The sequence below is a fragment of the Miscanthus floridulus genome, chromosome 18 (assembly GCF_019320115.1).
Source record: "Miscanthus floridulus cultivar M001 chromosome 18, ASM1932011v1, whole genome shotgun sequence".
NCBI lineage: Eukaryota > Viridiplantae > Streptophyta > Magnoliopsida > Poales > Poaceae > Miscanthus > Miscanthus floridulus.
Window position 1 is genome coordinate 61,114,698 of NC_089597.1, and position 20,202 is coordinate 61,134,899.

Sequence of the window (20,202 nt, forward strand, 5' to 3'; positions counted from 1 at the left end):
TCGGCGTCCACCGAAAATCCTGACCAGCTGGCCGGGTGCGGCATGGCTCCGCCAGCCATCCCAGAGAAAACTGCCCAGCAGCCGGCTATGGAGGAACCTATAGTAGAAAGTCCGCCAGAGCCTCAGCAGATGAGCGGCCAGACAACAGTCCCCGAGCAGGTGGTCGAGGGGAGAGCCAAGCCAAGTACAGGTGCTCCAAGCACTAACCCTGCTAAGGGGGACACGTCAGCGCCAAGGGTAACAGACCAAATTGTGGAGCAGTAGCCGGAGGTGGCACAGAGCACGTTTGCCGATGCTACGGCCCGTGGGAAAGCCATAGTGATCGCAGAGACTGCAAACTCCAGACCAACACCGCTACCTAAACAAGTGGCCAAAGAGGACAAAGTAGAGGAGGTCCTCGGCCGTCCCCAGGACAAACGACAACATGTATATGTGTTGCGCTGGCGGAACGACCAATGGGTTGTTCATGAAGAAATCCCAGAGGTCGAAGAGACCATGAAAGTTGAACGAGCGGCAAAACGTCTGGTGACGGAAGTCCAGGTATGTTTTGCATGACCACTTGATCCTACTATCCAGTCAAACTTGTCTGACTTAGCTTTTGTACATGCAAGACTTAATGAAGACCGCAAGGTACCGAAAGAAGTGCTTCGACCAGATTGAGGGGATCACAGCAAGCAATAAAGAACTGGCGACCGAGGTGGAACGCTTGCGCCACCAACTTGAGGCTGCCAACCAGGAGAGGACAGAGCAAGAGGCATAGAACTAGAACCTGGTCGTCCAGCTTAGTAACAAAGAGCAGGAAAAAACAAGTAAGTTGTCACTTTATCACAACAAGTGCATGACACGTGTTGTTGCATTGTTGGTAGTAACAGCTGTAGTGTAGGCTTAGAAGCCGAAGTAGTCTGTCTCCAAGAGGAGAATAGCCGTGTGGCCATAGAGTGTGGTCGCCTGATGGAGGACAACAATAAACTGGCGCACGACCAGTCGCAACTCTAGGACCGCACAAACAAGATGAAGGAGGAACTAAAAAGTAAGTGTTCTAGACCACCTTGCTCATTCTGTTGCCCATGTTATCTTGTCGTGGCATGACATTTTAATGTCTTGTATGGTTTGCAGTTTTGAAAGTCAATGCCAAGAAGCATCTAGAAACCATGATGAAAGATCATGATGGCTGGAAGGCGCGATGTCTAGAGATCACCGAGGATCGGGACACATGGAAGAACCGATGCCAGGAAGTGGCAACTGGCATTTTGCCCGTCCTCAACCTTATCGACCCAGCGCTTACAGAGGAAGTACCGAGGACGCCGCAGCTCGGACTGGTCGAGAGATGCCGAAAGGCATGGGAATGGTTCCAAGAGTTCGTGAAGGAGGCGGGTGAGTACACAGGTGCACATGTGCTAAGCATGGTGCGTGCCCACTACCCCCTGATCAATCTCAAGCGCCTAGAGGCTGGGTACCCAAAGGAGGTAGATCCAGACAAGGCTGAGGAGCTTCGGATGACCCAGCTAGACCTGTCTTCAAAGATAATTAGCGACATTAACCTGTGTGGAGGTGGGACAACACCTGTACAGGGTACGCCATCAACAAGCCAGCTGGACACGCCATAGGTTGTGAGCCAACCGGCGAAGCCTACGGTCTCGACCAGCCAGGCATTGGCGGGGCCATCCTCTTCAGCTCGACCAGTACAAGAGTCCCCGAGACTCGAGCGGGATGTCGGAAGTAGCGAGCAGCAGGTGCCGCGTGCCCCAACCAGCCAACAGGATAGGCTAGAGCTATAGAAGAAGGATGTAGTTGTGTTATTGTAAACTTGTACCTCTTCAGGCAAGCTTGTAATAACGTAACTGTATGTCATTATAAGCTTATTTGTTTTGTATGAAACGTATTTAAGCTTGAAACTCGTGTTGGTGTAACTAAGTGAGAACATGTTAGCGTTCTATTTAGTTGTACCAGTTTACTCTACACGTCATCCTAAAAAGTTTGTATGGCCCTGATTTGGCGTGTGGTCGGAGTGTGAGGTGCGTGACCTATGCACACGTAGACGCGAACAAGTCAAACCAGGGGGGACCTGCCGATCACCCGTAGCGTAGAGAGCGAATCCCATGCACGCATTGGGAGGAACTGGAGACAGGGCCTGCTCCAAAAACTCAGGAAGGAATGGTGGTCGGCTTTGACTGGCTAAGTTAGAATAACCCTAAAATTCGAAGTGACACAATCATAGTGGTCGGAGAAATCATAATAGCTTTATTGAATTAAATCAAAAGTACAAGAGGAGTACATATCTCAGCAGTTAAGCATAGAAACACCTAAGCTTATCGATGTGCCATGAATTTGGTATGTCCATACCGTCCAGGTGAGCTAACCTATAAGACGTTGGTCGTGTGACTTCCTTGACCATGAAGGGCCCTTTCCATAGAGTTGCGAGTTTATGGACACCAGCCTGATTCGTCTTCCACTTCAGGACCAAGTCCCCGACTATGAAGAACCGCTCTTTAACGTTCTTGTTGTAGTACCTACACAAAACAGCAAGGTATTTGGCTGTATGTACGCAAGAATTGAGCAGCTTCTCTTCTGCACTATTCACTTCTAGCTCCCTCATTTCATTGACCTTGCCTTCGTCGAAGTTTTCAACCCATGCTGATCTGAAAGCTATATCTGCTGGGAGAACTGCCTCAGCACCGTAAACCATAAAGTATGGTGAGACGCCGGTGTTACGATTGGGCTAGGTTCTGAGGCCCTAGACCACGGCTGGTAACTCTTTGAGCCATCTTCCGGGAGCTTTGTCATTTTCTCTGTACATCCTCTTCTTCAATGTGTCCAAAATCATACCGTTTGCCCGCTTGACCTGTCCATTAGCTCTAGGGTGTGCCACCGAGACGTATTTTACTACTATGCTCCTTTTATCGTAGAAGTCCCAAAAAGCGTTCTCGGTGAACTAAGTACCCAGATCAGTGATGATGCTGTTGGGTATGCCGAAGCGGTGGATGACCTGGTTGAGGAACATGACAGCCTTTTCTAAGGATGCCTGTACCAGAGGCATGTACTCTATCCACTTAGAAAATTTGTCGATCAGCACAAAGACACATATAAATTTCCCAGGAGCCGGTTTGAAGGGCCCGATCATATCCAATCCCTAGCATGCGAAGGGCCAAAAGGCTAGTATTGTCTGGATCTCATGTGCTGGTACGTGGATTCTTTTGGCGAAGAACTGACAACCCTCACAGTGCCAGACTAGCTTCTCTGCATCAGCTACTCCTGATGGCCAATAGAACCCTGCTTGGAAAGCCTTGCTGACCAGCGTTCTTGAGGCCGCGTGGTTGCCGTAGGAGCCAGAGTGGATTTGGTCCAGGAGATGTTCGCCATCCTCCTAGGTTATACACTTCATCAAGATTTCCTCCTTTACGTTCTTGCGCCATAACTTGCCATCGACGAGCAGATACTGCTTACTGCGACGCATCAGGCGCTCATTTTCTATCTGATCAGTGTAACCGCTGCCATCTGTTAGGTACTTGATGAAAGGTACTCTCCAGTCGGGCTCATGAGTGGTCGGAGGTGGCTCAGTGGTGCTCGACGCCGGAACCGTAGCCACCAATTGCTTGTCTAGAGGCTTGTCGACCATGGGATCTTCCTCCTCGATGGAAGGCGTGAGCAGGTCTTGGATGAATATGCCATGTGGGACTTTGGCTCGGGATGATCCTAACTTTGACAGCGCATCTGCTGCCTTCTTTTTGTCCCATACCACATGTATGTACTCGATGCCATAAAACCTTCCTTCCAGCTTTTTGATCGATTTGCAGTATGCATCCATCCTTTCGCTGGTCGTGTCCCAGTCCTTGTTGAGTTGGTTGATGACCAGAGCTGAGTCTCCATAGACATAGAGATGTTTAACACCAAGCTCGACCGCAATGCGCAATCCATGCAGGCATGCTTCGTATTCGGTGGCATTATTAGATGCTAGGAAATAAATCCTGAGGACGTACTAGAGTTGCTCCTTGGATGGTGACATGAAAAGGACTCCTGCTCCTACGCCATCGATGTTGAGAGAACCGTCGAAGTACATCTTCCAATACTCGTCGGGCCCCTGAGAGGCAGGCGTGCTTAAGTCTGTCCACTCGATGATGAAATCTACGAGTGCCTGAGACTTGATTGTAGTACGGCTTGCGAATTCCAAGGAGAAGGGGCATAGCTCCATTGCCCATTTGACGATGCGCTCATTTGCATCGTTGTTGCTAATGATGTCTCGCAGAGGGTACTCAGTCATGACCACCACACAATATCCGTCGAAGTAATGTTTCAACTTTCGGGATGTTATCAGTATGGCGTAGATCAATTTCTGAATCTATGGGTACCTGGTCTTGGATTTATTGAGCACCTCACTGATAAAATAGATTGGTCGCTGTACCTTGTAGACATGGCCGGGCTCGTCGCGCTCGACCACCATGGCAGTAGAGACCACTCGATTAGTCGCCACAATGTAAAGCAGGAGTGTTTCGTCTTCTCTAGGAGCAGTGAGGACCGGAGGTGACGTAAGGTATTGTTTCAGCTGTGTGAAGGCAGCGTCTGCTTCCTCCGACCACTCAAACTTCTCAAATGCTTTGAGTAGTTTAAAGAACGGCAGTCCCTTTTCGCCTAATCTTGATATGAAACGGCTGAGAGCGGCCATGCATTCGGTAAGCTTCTGAACATCCTTCACCTTTTTGGGCGGCTTCATATCCAAGATAGCTTTGACTTTCTCTGGGTTAGGGTGTATGCCATCATGACTAACGATGTTGCCAAGTAGTATGCCAGAAGGAACACCAAAGATGCACTTCTTTGGGTTTAATTTCCATTGGAATGTGTTAAGGGCTGCAAAGGTGCGTTCCAGGTTGTCAACAAGGGTATGTGCTTCCTTGGTTTTGACAACTACATCATCAACATAAGCCTCGACGAGGTCGTCTTTTATCTCGTCTTTGAGGCAGGCCTGCATAGCGTGTTGGTAGGTAGCCCCAGCATTCTTGAGCCCGAACGACATGGTCATGTAGCAGTAGGCGCCGAAAGGCGTGATAAAAGATGTCTTGATCTGGTCGTCCTTTTTTAGAGCGATCTGGTGATAACCAGAGTAGCAATCGAGAAAGGAAAACAGCTCGCAACCGGCGGTTGAATCTACGACCTCGTCTATGCGAGGTAAGCCGAAGGGGTCCTTAGGGCAGTGTTTGTTGAGATCAGTGTAATCAACGCACATTCTCCATTCATTATTCTTTTTGCGTACAAGAACCAGATTAGCTAACCACTTCGGATGATACACTTCTTTGATAAATCTGGCTGTCAAAAGCCGTGTAACTTCTACCCTAATAGCCTCCTTTTTGTCGCGAGCGAACCATCGTAGCTTCTGCTTGATAGGTTTGGCCTTGCCGTTGACATTCAAGGAGTGCTCGATCAAGTTCCGAGGTACGCCGGGCATGTCAGCAGGTTTCCATGCAAACACATCCACATTGCTCCTTAAGAACCTGACGAGCACGTCTTCCTATTTAGGATTCAGGTTGGCCCCGATAAGGGCCGTTTTGTTGGGATCACCGTCGACCAGCTGGATCACCTTGTGCTCCTTGGACTTGATGTTCTTGTGTGGAGCCTCAAGCTCTGGGATCTCTAGGTGGTCGGCCGAGGTCTTCTTGGCGTCGAGCATGGTCTCAGCCATGCGAATAGAGAGGTCGTGAGCCTCTGCTATTTTAAAGCTATCGTCTTCGCAGGTATAAGTTGTGTATACATTACCACTGAGGGTTAGAACTCCTTTCTCGGTAGGCATCTTGAGCACCAGATACCTATAAATGAGGTATGGCCATGAACTTGGTGAGCGATGGTCGACCAAGGATAGCATGGTAGGTGCCATCGAAGTCAGCGACCACGAAGTTGATGTAGTCGGTGCGGAAGTGGTCTGGGGTCCCAAACTGCATAGGCAGTGTGATCTGCCTGAGAGGTGTAGAGCTCTGTCCGGGGAGAACACCCCAGAACTATGCCTTGTATGGCTTGAGATCCGCCTGGGTTATCTTCAGGGCCGGCAGACTGTTCTTGAACAGTATATCGATGGAGCTGCCACCGTCAATCAGCACTCTGTCGAATTGAACTTTGTTGATACAAGGATCGAGGACCAGGGGAAAACGTCCTGGTTCAGGTATTGTGGCCCATTGGTCTTTTCTGCTGAAAGATATCTCGTGGTGAGACCAAGGAGGGAGCCGTGGATCGGCGATGAGGTTGTCGGTGTTGGCCACGTTCAAGCAAGCGCGGGCAAGCAGCTTGCGTTCTCATTTGGTCTCGATGGACACTTTGCCTCCAATGATGGTGTGCACGCGATCGGTTGGCTTAACGTACTTGTGACGGGGATCTACGTCTTCATCGTCATTATCCTCGTTGCGCTGTTCCCCTGCGTCGTTAGGCTTGTCGGATGTATCTAGAGCCTGTTGACGTGTGTAGACAGACTTGAGAACGTGGCAATTCTCCATGGTGTGGTTTCACTTGGGATGGAGCTGGCAGGGCCCTTTCAATGCTTTGGCGTAGTCTTCTTCGTAGTTACGACGCCCACCACCTTTTTTAACGGTGTTGACCTCGCCATCGTCTTCCTGAGCACGCTTGCCCCTGTAATCGTCACGGCGGTTACGCCGCTGATTACGCTGGTCACGGTGATCGCGAGAGTTGTTGCGCTGGTTGCAGCGGTCAAAATTGTCGTACCGACCACGGTTACCGCGGTAGTCATCGCAGTGTGGGTGGTGGTCGGAGCGTGGAACCCTTGCTGCTTCTTCGATAATTATCTTTTTAGCGTCATCGATGTCTGCATATTTCTTAGCAGTGGCCAGGAGCGCTGTAACTGATTCAGGTCTCTTGTGGAGGAGCTTATTCCTTAGGGCGTCGTGGAAGCATAGGCCAGTGATGAGAGCCTCGATTGCCTCGTTGTCGGAGATTGACGCGACCTTGATGTGCATCTCTAAGAAATGCCGGACGTACTCTCGTAGTGGCTCATCCTTCCGATCTCGGATCCGCTGCAGATCATATTTGTTGCCGGGTTGCTCGCAAGTAGCAATGAAGTTATCGATGAAGGCTTGCTTGAGCTCTTGCCAAGAATCAAAGTAGTTCGCCGGCAAGCTGACCAGCCATTGGTGACCTGCATGGCCAACAACGACTGGGAAGTAGTTAGACATGACGTGCTCGTCAGCCATGGCTGATCTGCACGCAGTTTCGTAGAGCATGACCCATAATTCGGGGTTCTCCTTGCCGTCGTACTTCTGAAGTTTTTTGAGCTTGAAGTTCTTGGGCCATATGACTTGGCGAAGGTGCGGAGTAAACTGCTTCAAACCCAGCGGGCCGTGGGCGGTATCATATTCCATACGGTGATAGCTTTCGTGGGATGCACGATTGTTGGCTCTCTGGTTGATGCGATCGCGCAGATCACGTCCTCCGAGGTAATGGCGGAGATCGTTATTACCATCGTGGCGATCTCGGTTGCCATCTAGATTAGCCCTGCGACCGTGGTTATCACAGCGATTATCGCGGTTGTCTTGTCGGTTGTCGTCCTGGACATCGCGGCGGTTGTCCTCCCGATGGCGGTTGTCATCCCGACCACCGTCATGGCCACTGTTTCCGCCTCGATGGTTTTCTGATGGGTCGTTGTTGCGCGAGCCACGTTGGTTGGGTGTCTATGAGTGACTTGAGTACTGGTGGCTGTGGCTTGACTCGACTGAGACAGATGGAGCCCGGGCTTGATTTATAATCTCTACGGTCTGGGCCATAGCAGCCGTCAGATACGCTTGTATTTCATCGCGAACTGCCTAGGTTTCTGGGGTATTGGGTAGCCGTTGCATTGTCACCATAGCAACGGCCATGTTGGTGCTTGGAGTCCTAAAGACCTATTTGTCCCCCACCCTGTCGAAGGCATTGTTGAGGTCACGTGGCTGGACCCTTATGTGTCGTGCCTCCTCTTCTACTTCGGCTTCGATTTGTCCACGATTAAACCGGTCAATATTGCGTGCCTCGCATGCAATCCTTTCTTGTTCTGTTTCACCGACTACTGGTGGTTCGTCATTACTGACAACATTGATCAAATCCCCTCGCCTTGGTGGGAAAGACGGAAATTGTGGGAACCCTGGGGCGTGGTCTGGGATATCCAGATTGTATTCGATGCCTTCATCACTGTGATGCTGGAGCTCAGTGTGGATGGAGGCATTAGATACGATGCCCGACGAGGAGCTGGAGTCACCCTCTTGGATTGTATGGACAGATCCTTCTTGATAATCCTCAATCCAGATCATGTTGACGAAGTTGCGTGGCTTCGACCGAGGTCGATGTATAAAACACAGATCCGAGCGACGTTGTATATTATATGTGTAGTTGGAGGCAGCGTTTCGCAGGCTGTAGGGCTGGGCCTGGTAGTTCTCCGTTGAGGCTTTGTACTTGGAGAGCCGGAGACCCGTCACGGAGGCTGACCGGCGACGAGCGGAGCACCCTTCAGGAGTAGATATGACCACGAGATCTGTACCGAGTCGTGCAGGACGACTGGCCCGAGCTGGTCGGGTAGATCTGTTGTGGGGAGCGGTTACCTGCTCATTAGGTTGACTTTGAATTGAACTTACTAGAGCTAGGGTTTCAGCGAGTTTGGTGCTGACCTGATCGATGGAGTCGAGCAGGTCGGTGTTGTCGATTTGCTTCCCTTTGTAGTGGGGAAGCGGGTGACTAGTTGTCGGCGTGGCTGAAGATGACGCGGGCATGGTTAGAGCCAGATGTACCGTGGTCGGAGTTAGATCCACCGTGGTTGGAGCCATATCCACCATGGTCGGAGCCGTATCCACTGTGGTTGGAGCCGTATCCACCGTGGTCAGAGCCGTAGCCGATGCAGGTGAAGCAGGGAGGGCACCACCTTGCCCGTAACCTTGCTAATGATTTTCACCAAGTCGACGGGCATGAAGTTTAGCCAACGCCGAGTGCCAATCTCGCCGTGGCCATGAATGAGCTAGGCAGGCTCTAGCAAAGTCCCAAGCTCACCAATGCCACTGCCAAGCTGAAAGCAGCGGTAGTTTTGGTTCTCAAAATTCATGAGAATCAAGCTCCGTCTCACTCCACCAAGTCAAACCGATATGTCGGGCCATGGCGGTTCAGATCTCAGCGACCTAGCGGGAGTCGATTTAGGACTAGCGGCCCCTATCTTCAGAGGGAGTCAAGGGGCAACTATGTCGTCAACCCCGATCAGCAGCCGTGCTACGCCAACCCTAATGTCATCCAGCCCCATGGTGGAGATGTTCGGAGCCACCTAAACCAGCTCCCTGACGTTCACCGTCGCATTGATAGGAACCGCAACTCGCACCACGAGGGCGCAATACTTCACTAGCAGTAGTATGACCAAGAATGAGGCTATCCCAAGGCCGCTCTTCAGCAGCTTGAGCCAGCTAACTCTGGCAACACCGCCAGACCTATCGTCGGCAACGCTCCTCAGCCTGTCATCCGACCTGCTGCTGGAGCCACCCCTCCACAAGCTATTATTGATGACGCCATTATCACTGATGGCCTACGGGCTTTCACGACAAGGCTTTGTACTGTGTAGTGGCCTGCCAACTTCAAGATCTACGGGGTGTAGCCATATGATGGCCACACCAATCCCGAGTAGTGACTAACGAGTTACGCCATCGTCGTCTGATCCGACGATGGTGACACCGACATGATGGCAAATTACTTGCCAGTTATGCTCTAACCAGCCGCTATGAATTGGCTCATGAGCCTCTAGCTAGATATCATTGACTCTTGGGATGACCTCAAGAGAATGTTCATCGAGAACTACAAGGTGACTTGCGAGCGATTGGCAACAAAGCACGACCTAGCAAGGGTCTACCAGAGGATAGGGGAGATCCTTCGAAGCTACATCTAGGGTTTCTCAGAAGTAAGGAACAGGATTCCTAACATCCTAGAGGCCAAGGTGATCACCTGTTTTGTCCGTGGGCTCTACAATCGTATGAGCTCTGGAGGAAGTTCAACAGGAAGCTGCCGGCATCGATCGGCGAGATGTTCCAAATAGCCAACTAGTATGCTGATGCTAAAGAGGCCAAACACCATAAATAAGAAGTCGACCGAGCCCCCTAGACCGATCACCCAGCACATCACGATGATGATCACCGTGACGACCGGTGCCCTGACGACCACGACTGCCATCACAATGATCATGACTGTCGTGATAGACCGAAGAGCTCCAAACTGGGGCAATTACGATGTCGCCGACCTGATAGCTTCATTGGCTCCGTCGAGCAGCCTTGTGCCAAGCACAACTATGGCACATAGTTTGACAAGCTCCTTGATGGCCCATGTCTAGTCCACAAGGGCACGAAGCATACCACGAGGGAGTGCATGGGCCTTGCCAAAGCCCTACTTGAAGATAGAACAAGAAGCGCGATGACCGCGATGATGACGTGGGCAAGGATCGCAAGCCCCATAGGGATGCAGGCATCACCTTCCAAGACCCCAGCAAGACCATCCATACGATCTTCGAGGGCCGAGCAGCCTCCGAGAACAGGCATGACCAGAAGCTCACCTCTCGGTGGGCTTTAGCCGTTAAGGCTACCGAGACCACCACCGACCCTAGGTACCTCCCCTGGTCAGATCAGCCCATCACCTTTAGTAGGGCCAACCAGTGGGTGTAGATCCCTTACTCTGGACGTTTCCCACTTGTTCTAGACGACATCATCCAAAAGGTGCACTTCATGAAGGTCTTTGTCGATGGAGGGAGCGCCCTCAACATCCTCTTTGCTAGTGCCCTAAAGGAGTTGGGCCTTTCCATGCAGGACCTCACCTCTGCTGATTCTCCATTCTGGGGGATCATCGCAGGCAGGGTGTCTTAGCTCCTCAGCGAGATCATGCTACCTATATAGTTCGGCACCATCAAGATGTTCTGTGTCGAGTGCATCACTTTCTTGGTGGCCGACTTTGACACTACCTACCATGCCATTCTTGGCCGACTAGCTCTGACCAAGTTCATGGCTGTACCACACTACTCCTATCTAGTGCTAAAGATGCCAGCGCCTGGATGAGTCCTTTCCCTACAGGCCAACCTCGCTGTGCTTATGATTGCGAGAAGGAGAGCCTCACCCTCATTGAAGCCTTTGACCTCTCCGCACGCATGGAAGCCTATCTCGCCAAATCCAAGAAGGTGCCCAAAGAAGACTAGGAGATCCTAATAATGGAGGCACCTCGGAAGGCCACCAAGGCCAAGGAAACCAAAGAAGTGAGCCTCAGCCTCGCTAATCCGGCCAAGACCATGAAGATCGGGGCCCACCTAGACCCCAAATAGGAAGACGTGCTCGTCAGCTTCCTATGTACCAATGCAGACATGTTTGCATGGAAACCTACTGACATGCCTGGGGTACCAAGGGAGTTGATCGAGCACTCCTTACATGTCTCGCCGACCGCCAAGCCGATCAAGCAGAAGCTCCAATGATTCACGCAGGACAAGAAGGAGTCTATTAGGGTAGAATTAAACTGGCTTCTAGCAGTTGGATTTATCAAAGAGGTGTATCATCCCGAGTGACTGGCTAACCCAGTGCTCATTCAAAAGAAGAATAAAGATTGGAGAATGCGCATTGATTACACCGATCTCAACAAACACTGCCCTAAAGACCCTTTGGTCTTCCTCGCATCAACGAGGCTGTAGATTCCACTGCTGGCTATGAATTACTTTCTTTTCAAGATTGCTATTCTGGTTATCACTAGATCTCCTTAAAGGAGGAGGACCAGATCAAAACGTCCTTCATTACGCCGTTCGACGCCTACTTTTACACCACCATGTCCTTTGAACTTAAAATGTTGGTGTGACTTATCTGAGGGTCATCCAATGTTGCCTTAAAGATCAAATAGACCACAATGTTGAGGCCTACAACGATGATGTAGTTGTTAAGTCCAAGATCGCCGATAACCTCATCGCTGACCTTGAGCAAACATTCAAAGCCCTTAAAGAATACCGATGGAAACTGAATCCCACCAAGTGTATATTCGGTGTCCCATCCGATATCCTCCTAGGCTACATCATTAGCGCTCAGGGGATCAAGGCAAACCCCAAGAAAGTCTCGGCCATCACTAGGATGAAATGCCCAACCTACGTAAAAGATGTCCAGAAGCTTACGGGATGAATGGTGGCCTTGAGCCACTTCATATCGCGATTAGGTGAGAAAGGTCTCCCCTTCTTCAAGCTGCTAAAGGCTCATGAGCATTTCGAGTGGACAGAGGAGGCCGACAAGGCCTTTGCCGAGCTCAAACAATTCCTGACTTTGCCTCCAATTATGACTGCACCTCAATTTGGTGAGACTTTACTGATCTACAACGCCGCAACCTCCCGGGTTGTTAGCACGGCTATCGTCGTGGAGCGCGAGGAGGCTAGGCATGTGTACAAGGTCCAGTGACCTATTTACTTTATCAGTGAGATCCTGAATGAGTCCAAGGCTTGGTATCCCCATGTCTAGAAGCTATTGTATGCAGTCCTAATCACATCCCGCAAGCTCTGCCATTACTTTGAGTATTACAAGATCATCGTTGTCCCCATATTCCCCCTTGAAGATATCCTCCGCAATAAAGAAGCTAGCAGCCATATCATCAAATGGGCGGTTGAGCTCGACACCTACTCCATTGAGTTTAGGAGCTGACCTACTTTTAAGTCGCAAGTTCTGGTAGATTTTATAGCTGAATGGACCAGAGTCCAAGAGCCTATTCTGACCGATCCCCCTAAGCATTGGAAGATGTACTTCGATGGTGCGCTCAATATTGATGGTGCTGGCACTAGCGCTGGTGTGCTGTTTATTACCCCATCCGGGGACGAGCTCTGCTATGTTCTCTAGATCCATTTCTCAGCCTCCAATAACGCCACCGAGTAAGAGGTAGCTCTCCATGGCCTTCGTATCGCCGCTGAACTTGGCATAAAATGCCTCATTATGTTTGGCGATTCTGCCCTGGTCATCAACCAGGTCAATAAGGACTAGTCCTACACCAATGAGAAGATGGATGCTTACTATGACGAGATTAGAAAATTGGAAGGGAAATTCTACTGCATCGAGTATCACCATGTCGTTTAGGACGCTAATCAAGGGGTCGACCACCTATCTAAACTGGGGTCTTCTATAGCTAAAGTCCTAGCAGGTGTGTTTGTTCAAGACCTCATGACTCCATCCATCAAGGAAGAGCAGCTAGTCGACGAAACACCCCCCGCCAAGTAGTTAGTCCTGGCGGTGCCTATTCCTAGCCCCGACTAGAGAGAGTAGTTCATCAAATTTCTCACCACAACTGAGGTCCCGAGCGATAAAACAGAGATGGAATGACTCATTCATCATAGCAAGCACTATGTGCTCATTGATGGCAAGCTAATGTGGAAGAGCGCCAGGGAAGAGTTGTTGTAGAAGTGCATCTCCCAAAAGGAGGGTGAAAAATTACTGCTTGAGATTCATGCCGATTCATGTGGCAACCATGCAACCTCCAGAAATCTAGTCGGCAAAGCTTTCCGAGCTAGTTTTTATTGGGCATCCATCATGGCAGACACTGAGGCACTTGTTTAGCGTTGTGAGGGTTGTTGCCAAACAGATACATGTGCTAGCTCAAGCCCTTCAGACCATCTCCGCATCTTGGCCCTTTGCATGCTGGGGACTGGACATGATCAGGCCCTTCAAGCTAGCTCTAGGAGGTTTCAAATATGTGTATGTCGCTACTAATAAGTTCTCCAAATGGAACGAGTACAAACCCCTTATCACCGCAACTACAAAGAAGGTAGTAGAACTATTTGAGGACATCATGCACCATTTTGGCCTACCAAATAGCATTATAACCAATCTGGGTTCTATATTCACCCGTAATGACTTCTGGGATTTTTGTGAAGACTGGTGCGTCTCCGTCAAGTACATCTTGATTGCCCACCCTAGAGCCAATGGCTAGGTTGAATGGGCAAACAACATGATCTTAGATGCCCTAAAAAAGAAACTGTACAAGAAAGATGAGAAGCATCCGGGAAGGTGGCTCAAAGAATTGCCAGCGGTTGTTAGGGGACTCCGAACCTAGACTAGTTGTAACACTGATGTCTCTCCATACTACTTGGTGTATGACTCAAAGGCCATCCTCCTAGCTGATATCGCCTTCTGAGCACCAAGGGTTGAGAATTTTGATGAAGAGGGGTCGGCTATCGCCCGACAGGGAGATATTGATCATCTGGAAGAAGAGCACCTAGTGACATGTGTTCATATGACCAAGTATCTAGAGGGCCTATGGAGATTTTACAACCGCAATGTCCATGAGGGATCCTTTGCGGTTGGTGACCTCATTCTCCCTCGGAAGCAGAAGATCGAGGGCTTACACAAGCTCTCATCACACTGGGAAGAGCCATACTTCATCAAGGAAGTTACCCGACTAGGGTCTTAACGGCTATGCGACTTCGAGGGGATAGACATCCCCAACTCCTGGCACATCGATCTCCTTAGGTGTTTCTATCCTTCAAGCATTTTACTAAAGATATGTATCTCTCCATATTTGATGATACAAAAAAGTTTGCACCGATTTCTCCAATTGTGTTCTCCGTATTTTACCGCATGTTTTCTCAAGTTTTGTCGCCATAATTTAACTCTCTGATTACTATCCATAACTAAAACGTCTCTATAACATGTTATTCACCAATTCTCCATACGTGTCACCGCTAACATACTCACCACTCCGCTCATTGACCTGCCACGTTTTTACCCATGCCATCAGAAGTAGCCCTGGTCTTGACTTCTTCCTATGCATGCATGAGCCACGCTCTATGCTTTGGACAGTCAGCAGTGGCTCCATGGCAACTCTTTCTTCTCTTACACATACATGGGTGCCAGCCACTCCATGCTATAGAGCTTGGGGGCTATCTAGGGCTAGTGCCATGGTATAAAACTAACTGGAAAGCAACTAAATCATATCTAACATATGAACTAAACAAGCTCCATAATAAACATCATGTTTATAGTTACAGTTCTGATCAACATAAGTTTAAAGTTTTCTGTTACAACTTTTCCTAATTACCCTAGTTTTGCTGCTCCTTGTCGCCAAATATGTCTAGGTCCTCAACAAGCTTGAACGATGACTCCTTGGCCTCCTCTGTTAGCCGCTCGACCTCATCATCTTCTGTTCCCTTAGCGAACCTACCATCAATGACCTCCAGACTCACCACTAGGTATAGGGATCAGACAACCACCAAAGCATGCCCAGCAACGATGCATGCCGCGCTATGGACGTATGTCCTAAAGTTGGCCAAGGCCGCCATGCACCTCTCCACAAAAGGGTCTGGCAGATGAGGATTGATGTCAAGATCTCCCATCAAGGGCGGCGCTAGGTTCCCATCATTGAAGTTGAGCACCAGGGTAATTCTAGCAATGATGGCCCTCATTTTGTCGCGGGTGGCCTTTAGCCGCAGCTCATAGTCTTCATATTATGCCCTGGAGTTGGTGCACACCACTACAAGCACCAAGTCAGTGCGATTAACTCATTTACACCTAAAGGATGGAAGACCAAACAACTATGTCAACTTACATTGCAGCTCATTGTTGGCCTTCTGCTGCGCCTCTTTCTCCTTCAGCGCGGTGTCCACCGCTTTTTGGGTGAGGAACAACTGAGTCGCCGATTCTGCACTTACAAAAATAACACTGTTACAACACATAGCATAGATAGGTTGGCATGCTAGAAGACTTAAGGTCTTACCATTCCTTTCTTCAGATACCAGGGCGAGATAGGTACTGACGCTGGCCAGCTGATCGGAGACATCTGCAACCTTTGCCTCAGTCGTTTTAGCACGTTTGGCTAGTTATGCCATAAGCATTCGCATCCTCCCCTGGTCATCCCTAAGCTCGGCCAGCTCTTCCTCAAGCGCCTTCACCGATGCCAATTACCTTTTGTTCTCATTTAGGGTGCGCTCGACCCGCTCCAGCTGTCGCCGTCGGTGTTCGGTAATGCTCAGCACCTCCTGCGACATTACAATTCACAACTCTACTGAAATGATATGAAAACAAATGGATCAAGATGAACTCACCTAAATTTCACTGTTCACAAGTGCAACGTGTCCCTTCAGCGTCTTCACAAGAGGGTCAACATCTTTTTCTTCCACCACATCGACACGGTCGCCTTGCTTTAGGAAGGTATGTGTCACATGTGCAGGGGCATCCCATGGATGGGGAGGCACCCATGTGACCTCCTCTATCCCCTCGGCAGCTTCACACGAGGGCCTCAGCACTTCATCATGGCAGCGATGGGTTGGTGCCCCCAAACTCATCACGTGAGGGGTTCTAGGAACGTTGGACGCCTTTTCCACCCAAGGACCCAACCCCATCGCCAGTGGGGACACCGGAGTGCTTGACACCTGTCCTTTTTTTTTGTCTCCCACTGGTCGCAAGGGGTCGGTCAATGGTTTGTTGCTCCACGACAATCGCTTGTCAAAAACTCCGATGCACACGTCAAATTGCAAAGGATCACGGAACCGAATACTTACTTGCTAGATCACCTAATGGTTCATTTAATCTTACGCGGACCATAGGGGCCGCCCGTCTCAGTGGTCGACGTAGTTGTTCTCCCAAAACCTAGGGGCACAGGGCTTGCCCCTAGGGTTGTCGCGCCGACTGGAGCGTCTCCTCCGGCCTGAGCCTCGCGCTTAGACTCGGTGACTTCAACTCTGGCCTAACCGGTAAGGTCCTTGGCTCACTGGTTGGGACTCCCTATCTGCTCAGCATGCCTCGTCGTACTGGTGTCCTCTCCCCCTAGAGGATGGGGGATGTAGTACCCTAGCGAGGCATCCTTGTTGCCAGCATCACCCTATCCTCTGGGTCATCATCCTCACTCTCTGACCCACCGACGTACCACCGACGCTAGTGGGGTGGAGAGTCCCTGATGTTAACCCTATCATCTCAGCATGGTTGTGTCGCTGCCCTCCTTTTCTACTTGGCCATCGGTGCCTCATGGAGCGGCTGCTTGCTACTCCACAAGTCATGATGACTAGGGCTGGGGATGGCCTCCTGCTCATCCATTGACTCACTCGGCATGCCTCGGTTCATCACCACCGCGATGTCAGCAATGCTCCGCGACCCCTTAAACATATTTTCAGCTGCTGGCTAGGTTCCATTCGGAACATTGGAGACATATACCTTCTGGTCCTGTTTGGCAAATAAACAATCAATTAGTATGCATACAACACTAAATGATGAATTGAACAACACCACCCAAAGACAATTACCTCCTATCGGGTTCATAAACTGGGGGTCCCTCGTGGACTAGCTTCCCAACAAAGGCTCAGCCTAAGCAGACAACGTGTAACTCATGGGCTGGCCTAGGTATCTGAACAACAGGCTAGAAGGGCGATCCAATCACCGACTGGAAGGTTTGGCCGAGGAGGAGCGATGCCCGTTTTCTGACTCCAGCCCACCTCTCTGACCAAAGGGCTCACTTCGGTCTCCAGCCCGCCTTCGGATGGCCTCTCTGACCAGAAGGCCTGACCAAAGCACTACTTCTGACATCGACCCCATGTTTCTGACCGGGGTATGCAAAAAACCCTGCTCACAGCTCTTCTTCGACTAGCACGATTAGAGCCGATTGGGACCAACCAACCGGGGATGCCCGCTCAAAAAGGACCAGAGAACGAACGGAGAAAGCAAGGCAAAGCGCACAAGTCAAACCACAGTACCAGGGATCATACCATGTACACCTGCAGAATCAGTACTCTGCAACCTCCTTGACACAAATAGTGTTGTAGGCGCCAACATTTTAGCATGGTAATTCTAGGAATGTAAAAGACAAGAATTGAATTGCTCAAAGTAAATGCTTAAAGTAAAGAGAGAAGGAGGAACGCAGTGATGTTTTGTAGAGGTATCGGAGAGTAACCACTCCCCACTAGTCCTCATTGGAGCACCCACACAAGGGTGTAGCTCCCCCTTGATCCGCACAAGGATCAAGTGCTCTCTACAGGTTGATTCTTCGACACTCTGTCACGGTGAATCACCCACAACCGCTCACAACTTGAGTTGGGTCATCCACAAGCTCCGCCAGATGATCAGCAAGCTCTCCAATCACCACCAAGCTATCTAGGTGATGGCGATCACCAAGAGTAACAAGCACAAACTCTCACTTGACCACGACAAGCCTAATGAGAAGGGTGGATGCACACTTTGCTACTCTTGATCTCACTAATGAGGGCTCTCTTTGGGATTCTCAAATCTCAATCACCTCACTAGGACATTGCTCTTCTTGGCACTCTCAAAGGTGTTTCTTAGCTGTTGGAATGAGCAAAAGTACCCCCACATGAGTGGTGGAAGTATTTATAACATGGGCTGAAAACGAACCGTTATGTGCCTCTGCAGGGTGACCGGACACTCCGGTCATGTTGACCGGATGCGCCAGTCAGTTCACCCCGAACTCTAGTGTTTACAGTGTGACTAAACGCTGGCCAGCGTTCGGTCAGCACTGACCGGACGTGTCCGGTTGTGATTTTCCTTCTTTGGAACCTTACTGGAGTCGACCGAACGCTGGTCCTCAGTGTCCGGTCACTTGACCTCTCAGCGTCCGGTCGCACCAGACAAAAACACCTTGGTCAAATGAACTAACCGGACCTTGAGCCAGCGTTCGGTCACACCGGAGCCAGCGTCCGGTTAGTATTTGACCCTCCATTCACTTCTAACTTTCGAACGTACGTGAATGAAGTTTGCTCCAATGGATCTAAGGGCTTTTTAGGAGCTACCTAGTGCTAGGATTAGCAAGTGTGCACCACACCTAACCCACTAGACTCACCTAGGTCAAGCTACCCATCCATACCCCTTAATATTACGGCCAAAGGAAAAACAAAGTCCTAAACTACTCTAAGTGTCTCTTCAACTCCAATCAACACTTAGAACTAGTCCATCCTTTTGAAAACCAAAACGATTTCCATCATAGGGGCATGACCACCATGATAGTCCAATCGATCTCCATTACCATGACCTAACTTAATTGCCTCTGCAAAACACACGTTAGTCATAGTAATCATGTATTGTCATTAATCACCGAAACCCAACTAGGGGCCTAGATGCTTTCAATCTCCCCCTTTTTGGTGATTGATGACAATACTACCTCGAGTATGTGAAAGAGTTGAGGTTTTTGACATGCTTGGTTCATACAAGCTTTTGGCAATAAGAACAAAAGTGTTAGGCAAGCTTATATGACCCAAGCCAACATGATGTACTCAAAAGATATGAAATAAATATGAGTACAAGTAATGAAGCTCATTTGCATCCGAGTAAAACACGGAAGCAAAGCAAATGAGCATAGCACAAGTGATATGACATATAACTAATTCAAAGTAGAGAGCACACATGTCATATATCACGATCACGTAGATATCACTATCACATAAATAGTTTAATGCATAAAAGTAAACACACGACGAATGCATAATAGTGTTTCACACATAAAAACCAAATATAATAGATAGTCTAAGTAAACTAAGCTCCCCCTAAGTCACTCCCCCTAAGTCTAGCATACTCAATCCCTCTCCCCCTTTGGTGTCAAACACCAAAACCTAAGGGTCGGTTGGTGGGGCTGCAGCGGACGAGTCGGGCGCTGAGGTACGAGGAGCAAGCTAGAACTGAGTGCCATCATCATCTGAGCCAGAACTTGGAGCTGTCTGACCCTCTATAGCTAGAAGCGATGCTGAAGCGGTCTGGGTTGGATCAACAACTAGAGCTGCTATAGACTGTGTAGGTATGACTGGAGCAGCCGGCTCTGATGATGCCACTAAGGAAGGGAGCATCTCTGTAGTCTCGGTAATAGGTGCAACTATAAAAGGACCTGGGACATGCAAATATGGTGGAGTAGGCTGCCCTGTTAACTCACTGAAGGATGCACCAAGGCTCCTGGACACTATAGTCTCTGGCACTAGCAGTGAGGAAGTCTGAGCCAGTGTGAAGCCCGTCTAGAGAGGTGTGAACTATGGGGCTAACAAGGGCGAAGCAAACCACTGGGACACCTGCTCTATAGGTGAAGCAAACTGTGCTAGTGGCTGTCCCTAACTCTGAAGCCCACTAGGCTGTAACGCTAGAGTCATAGAAGTGGTGGCAGGCTGACCAAGCTGGGGTGAAGAACTGTGGCGGTGGAACCCTAATAGCTATCACTACATGCTGCATAAAACCAAGAAGCTGCTACTGCATGAGGAGCTACTGCTGATGCATGGCCTGCTGCTGCCGCTGGAAC